Genomic DNA, 7400 nt, shown 5'->3' on the forward strand with positions numbered 1-7400 from the left:
CACCCGAGCATGGCCCACTCCCTGAGATTAAAAGTCCACCCCACCACCTGCTCGATTGGCCTCACCACCAAGGATAAAACTGTTGGTACCCTCAGGCGCTGCTCGGCCGATTTAACTGTGGGAGGGGAGACTTACACAGAATTCAGGCTGCTGGTCATTGCATTCTGCATATACAGGAGTAAGCGCTATTGTGCCGCAGACAGAGACTTCATCAAAGCAGAGGTATGGCGACTCCTGGCAGAAGGCGTCATAGAGCCCAGTAACAGCACTTGGAGTGCCCAAAGCCTGGTGGTCAAAGAGGGAAGTAAGCAGAGGATGGTCGTGGATTACAGCCAGACCATTAACCGGTACACCCAGCTGGATGCCTACCCCCTGCCGAGGATCGCTGACATGGTCAACGAGATACCCCGCTACTGGATTTTCTCCACGATTGACCTGAAATCAGCGTATCACCAAATCCCCATCCACCCGAAGGACATGCCCTATACCACCTTTGAGATGGACAGGCGCCTGTACCAGTTCCGCCGAGTTCCCTTTGGGGTCACGGACAGGGTCTTCATTTTCCAGCAGGTGATGGGTCGCATGGTAGACCGGCACAAGCTGAAGGCGACGTTCCCGTATCTGGATAACATCACTATCTGCGGCCGTGACCAGCAGGTCCATGATACTAACCTGGAAAAATTCCTCCAGACGGCCGGGGAGCTGAACCTCACTGATAACAAGGAGAAATGTGTGTTTAGCACCACATACCTCACCAGCCTGGGGTACATCATGGCCCATGGAGTCATCGGCCGAGATCAGGAAAGGATGCGCCTATTAATGGAGTTACCGCTCCCCCCACGCTAAAGGACCTCTACAGGCGCCTTGGCCTGTTCTCTTATTACTCGCAGTGGGTCCCTCGCTTCTCGGACAAGGTCCGCCCACTGGCCCAAGCTACAACTTTTCCCCTCCCACCTGAGGTGCAGGCGGCCTTCATCCGATTCAGGCAAGACATCGCGGACGCCATGATGCAGGCTGAGGATTTGGACTCCCCCTTCCATGTGGAGAGCGATGCCTCCGAGGTGGACCTCGCTGCTACCCTCAACCAAGGGGGGGGGGGCGCCTCGTCGCTTTCTTCTCCAGGACCCTCCATGGCTCCGAACTAGGGCACTCCACTATTGAAAAGGAGGCCCAGGCGATTGTGGAAGCGGTCCGCCACTGGCACCACTACCTGACCAGCAGGAGATTAGCCCTCTGCATGTTTAACACTACCTACAAGAGCAAGATCAAGAACGACAAGATCCTGCACTGGAGAGTTGAGCTGGCAACCTACAGCTACGACATCCAGTACCACCCAGGGAAGTTTAGACTCCCCCAATGCCCTCTCTTGTACCTGTGCGTCTATGCACGACGACAGGCTGCAGGCATTGCATGAGTCCCTCTGCCATTTGGGTGTCACCAGGTTGTACCATTTCATTAAGTCCCGAAACCTGCCATACACCATCAGGGACGTCAGGGACATGACCGAGGCCTGTCAGGTCTGCGCGGAGTGTAAACGCCGCTTCCTCCGCCCACCCCAGGCCCATGTTGTAAAAGCGACTCAGCCTTTCGAGCATCTCGGCATAGACTTCAAAGGGCCCCTGGCTTCCATGAACCGAAACATCTACTTCCTCACGGTAGTGGCCGAGTACTCATGCTTCGCTTTCGCTATCCCTTGCCCAGACTCCTCCATGGCCACCATCATCAGGGCCCTGGGGCAGATTTTTACCATGTTTGGCTTCCCCACCTTCATCCACAGCGACCTGGGGTCTAGTTTCATGAGTGACGAGCTGCACCAGTTCCTGATGGCGAGGGGCATCGCGACCAGTCGCATGACGAGCTATAACCTGAGAGGCAATGGAAAAGTGAAATGCGAGAACAGGGTGGTCTGGAAGGCAGTCCTCCTGGCTATCAGATTGAAGGGGTGGGCCGTTGAGTACTGGCAGGATACCCTGCCTGAGGCGCTCCATGCCATTCGGTCGCTGCTGTGCACGACTACCATCGAGACCCCTCACGAACATCTGTTCTCATTCCCCAAGAGGTCGGCAACTGGAATGTCCCTCCCGGCATTGCTCACATCCCTGGGACCAGTGCTCCTGCGTAAGCACGTACGGACACACAAGGCTGAAGCCCTGGTCGAGCAGGTCCTCATCCTACATGCAAACCACAACTACACCTACGTTATGTTCGGCAGTGGCAGGGATGACACTGTCTCAACCAGGACCTGGGACCAACAGGAGCACCCACCACACCACGCCACCCTCCAGCCCAGGACAACACTGACCGGGCATACATCCCCGTCCTCAGGCAGCTATGGGGTACGCAGGACCTCCTTGACCACCAGGGGCCTGCTTCAGCCTTGGGAGAAGAACCTGCCCCCCCACCCATCGAATACAACCCTCATACATTGATCCCAGCCACCCCTCTGCCTGGCACCACACCAGTCACTCAGATCCCTCCCACCAACCCCCCCCCCCCCCCCCACTTCCCCTCTGACCAGTGACCAGGAGCCAGCCCTAAGACAGTCACAGAGACCTCGGCGGCCGCCAGATCATCTCAACCTGCAAATATTGTATGTATATAGTGGGTGCGATTCCTTGTTACTGCCCCTCCCCTGGGACAATTTTAAAGAAGGGGATGAATGTACACCACCGGCCTACTGCAGGGGACAACCTCTGTGCCTGCAGGAGTGTAAAGGGACAGGACAACACCTGGGCAGCTGTCATTCAGTCGGCCTGAAGGGATCAAGCCCCACCTGGTTGAGTGTCAATCACCCTCCAGGATATAAGCCTGCGCCAGCATCCCAAAGCTCACTCAGAGTTACTGCAGCTATAACCAGTCTAGCTCTGTGGAAGGCTTTGTGGATTAAAGCCTGTTGTACAGTCTTTACCGTGTGTATGTCTGATTCTGGCTAACAGCACACCACACCACCCTCCCCCCATCATTTTTGACCCAGCCACCCGCCTATCCGACCTCCAAACACCCCGACTGCCGTCTCTCGCCTAGGTTCAGGCTGCCTGGCCACTGGAGCTCCCTACTCCCTGACCATTGACTCTCACCTAGGCCCCAGCTGCCAGCCCAGCAGAGCTCCCAATGCCCTGCCCACAGACTCTCACCTTGACCCAGGCTGCCCTCCCACTAGAGCTCCCAACGCCCTGATTGCAGACTCTTGCCTAGGTCATGGCCACCCACCCAACCATCCAAGCTCCTGACTCCACAAATGTGGACTTACTCCCAGTCCCAGCCCCTCCGAGCTCCCAAAACTCCGAATACAGTTTTACCACCTGGTCCCGGTTGCCCACCCATCTGAGCTCCCAATGCTCTGAATGATGTAGGAACTTACCGCGGTCAAAAGCAGAATATATGTACTAGTCCATCCCCTAAGTCTTACCCTAAAAAGTGGTCCACAAAATTTGACTATTACACATGCATAACTGGTATGTGAATGTCAGTATCCTTTCCATCATGTAATTGCAGAGGTTTATCTGATAAGAGTATTCATTTGATAGAGACTCCCTTATTCTGGAAAAATACTGTGAATGTAGATGTGGAAAGAGATAGAATTCATAAAAGAGAAGAAGGGCTTGGTGGCTACTGACTGGTTCCAATTATGTGACCTTTCTGATTCGACAATGACATTGGCCCTGGTGTATACAGTCAGGGGTAAGGAACAGTTTTTGTGACAAGGAACTGAAAATATCAATATAATAAATGTCTCACTCCAATATGATTGGGAACCATCCTAGATTTTTTTATGGTTGCAGTAATTAAAGAAATTTATCCAGGGACTAGAATATTTCTGCACTGTTGCAATATTGTATAGTGTGGGAAGTTCCAAAACATCTGTGTGTCTGTGTGGATAAAGGGAGGCAGTCTAACATTGGAAGTTTTTTTTTCTTTTATTTAATAAACCACCATATAAATTGGAACTATTTTCCAGAATTCTAGAATGATTGATACTGAGACATGGTGCCAGACATGCTGGTTGATGAAATAACTGCCTTCAATATTCCTGATGTCTAATTGTAGATTTCTGGAGACAAAAGAGACTGCAGAAACCATAATATGGTGCAAAAATCAAACTGCTGGAGGAACTCAGGAGGTCAGGCAACATCTGTAGAGGGAAACAGTCAATGATCCTTCATCTGGGCTTCAAACATTGACTGTTCTATTTCCCTCTTGTAGAGCGCGTCGAAAGAACCAAAGACTTGTTGATCCAAACCAAGGCTTTTATTAACTAAAAGACTGGACCATATCACAAGTAGGTCAACCAGTCCAGAATGACCTGATCTGGCGAGGAGCAATCCTTGAAGACCTGCCAGTAGGTGTGGCTACGCTCTCAGCCAATCACAGTCATCCTACACTACCATCTGAACATCGACACATTGGTGATAGAATCGGTACTATCACACCTCTGTGGATTCTGCCCGCCCTGCTAAATTCCACCAGCACCTCATTCTTTTTGAATAGGAGATTTCTGCTCATCCATTCCTATGGGTCAGGCAAACTACGTGACAAACCAGGGACAGGGATCAGGATGAATAAAGTTGTAAAGTAGAGATAAAGATCCCTACATGTTGCTGAGAGCAGCAAGCCAAATGAGTAATGATACATTATTGTTCTTTCAGCTGCCTCTTATCCTCATGGTTTATGCATAAAACAACAGTTTAGGAGAGCAATCCTATGAGAACAGTAGCAATACCACTCATTCTTACTGTTCCAGAGAGCACAGAAGCCAGCACATTTATGGCCACTTTACAGCAGGATTAGATGGAACAAGGTTACTTTATTATTGAATCACAGTTAGCTTCTGGGCCTCTGAATTTAACACTGGGGGCTCAACATGGAGGAAGTGGCACAAAATTACAGTTATGGTAGCTTACAAATGAGTGGTTGCAGAGAGTCAGAGGGAAAAGTTAAATGTAACTTTAAATGTTTTCTGCAAATATTTCAGCCTTTGCAAAATTTGTTTTGGATACAAGGGAACAAAATTTCAGCCTTTATTACATATGCCAAGGATGCATTGCAATTTATATGCATTGAGCTCCTCTTCTGAAATACTAATGAATTCAATGAAGATGTGTGTATCATATCATGTACTAAGCTTAATTTCTTCTGAGATAAACGAGAAAGTGGCAAGAGTGTTGGAGTGAGTGGAATCCTTTTTCCCCACTGTTCCATCATGGCAGAACAGCGACTGTTTGCCTTTTGACATACCAGGGCATCCTGCCCACTTGGAGGCAAGAAAAGGTGATGAGTGGAGGTGACTGTCAATGGACTTATTGGAGGATTAGTGGTTAGTGAAATGTGTACCAAGATACAGAGAAAAGCTTTGTTTCCAATATTATTCAAGCATTGTGAAAATTGCCTCACCCTGGCACCATGTTCCATTTAATCATGAGTTCAATGTGATTATTTCTCAGCAGATTCCTGCTATTCCAGGAGCTGCTCTGTAATCACCAGGTGCATGGGAATCCTGCACAAACTGTTGCTCAGTTACAGTCCCAGTAAGAATGGTTTCTGTGATCACAATCACTATCCTGGTACTGATACTGATCCGAGTAGCCCTGATGCTCTCACGAGTTGTACCGGCATCTGCCACTGCTCTTGTCCTCCCAATAACCACCATCTCTCCTGTGGTTGCCTGAACTACCATAACCTTGGCCTCTGCCGTAGCTGCAACCACCTGAATCCCTCCTCCAAAAAAGATGGAGGGATGCAATGTACTGTCAGGCTGAATTAATCCATTTTTAAAAAAACTTACATTACAGTCGAAGCCGATTCTGGCCATTGAAACCCATGCCAGCCAATTACATCCAATTAACCTTCAATCCTTTACATTTATGGAAGGTAAAAGGAAACTGGAGCATCTGGGGGAAACCCACGCAGGTCACGAAGAGAACGTTCAAGCTCCTTACAGACAACACTGGATTCGAACCCGGGTCACTGTCACTATAATAGCATCGTGCCAACCTCCCCACTAACCTTCTCGAAACCCAGCACACATTTCTCTGGGGCTGTGACTCTGGGTGACTGCAGGAATTGGTGCTTGGCCCAAAGCTATAACAACAATTTGGCTGAGTCCGTTGATGATATTAAAGGACTGATGACAGTTGTGGCATCTGGATCCAGTCCACGGTACCGCTGTCTGTGCATATTCATGGGCAAAGCCCTTGCAAGTCGTTGGGGCAGCTCTGTGAATGAATGTGGGTATTAACACTCCTGCATGGAACAAGGTTTGTTCAGTGAAGTACAATACTAAAGGCAAGATGGAAAAGGTACAGAAAAGACTCATGAGGATGTTAGAGGAACTAAAGTACTTAAGTTATAAGGATAGGCTGGGCCCTTTCTCACGTGACCATAGGAGGCAAAGGGATGACCTTAAAGTGGTATCTGGCCCCTTTGGAGATGGGTAATGCTAGATGTGTATTTTCCAGTTGCTTAAGATTGTGCAGTTGTATGATTAGTGGGCTAACAGTGAGTATGACAATTTTAAAGTTACTTATTTTGTACCTATTTATTTTCCTTGATTTTTTTTGTCAGTTGCTTGAGGCGGTTGGTTGCTTGAATTCCAGATACCAGGGACTCTACTGCATATTAAATATTAGGTGCCTACTGGAAATTCTTGGCTCAGATCATCAGTGCTAAGTGCTGCCCCAGGGATGGAGTTGTAGAGTCAAACTGCACATAAACAGGCCCTTCAGCCCACCACACACCACCCAACCATCAACTATCTATTGGCACTAAATCCAATGAATATTACTTCATCATAAACCATGATTCAAATGCTCAGATGGCAGCAGGTTTTCAAATCAGACTTTAATATATTGGTTGGAGTACAAAAGTAAGGGAGAGGTTTAGAATTAGGGTTAGGATTTTTTTCCTAAAATCACAGAGATGCTGAGGAACAAGTCATTTGGAATTCTGAATGCAATTCATGTCCTTGTATCCAAGGATATTTATACAAGGCTTGCAATCATTGAATCATTAAAATCTAATACACCGGGCAGATTTTTGGATTATAGTGGAGCCGAGAGTTATGGGAGTGGGGGGGGGGGGGGGAGTGCAGAAATGTGAAGGTGATAGCAAGATTTCACTGAAAGCAAAGAAGGCTTAAAGAGAGGTGGCCAACTCTTCTGCTGCTGCTTCATACCTTCCATAGTTCAGCATCCTAGATTGAAGCATTGTGAATTCCCAGGTTGCAGGTCCAGCAACCGAAATTCGATCTGTACTCTGGTGCTGTCTGTGTGGAGTTTGCATGTCTTCACTCTTTGTTTCCAAGGGGTGCTCCTCTTTTATTCTGTGCTGCCTGACTCTACCACACCCCCCTCCCCCTCCCCCCATATAAAAAAAACGAGGAAAATTAGCCAATTGAAAAGCCG

The sequence above is a fragment of the Narcine bancroftii genome, chromosome 2 (assembly GCF_036971445.1).
Source record: "Narcine bancroftii isolate sNarBan1 chromosome 2, sNarBan1.hap1, whole genome shotgun sequence".
Taxonomy (NCBI): Eukaryota; Metazoa; Chordata; class Chondrichthyes; order Torpediniformes; family Narcinidae; genus Narcine; species Narcine bancroftii.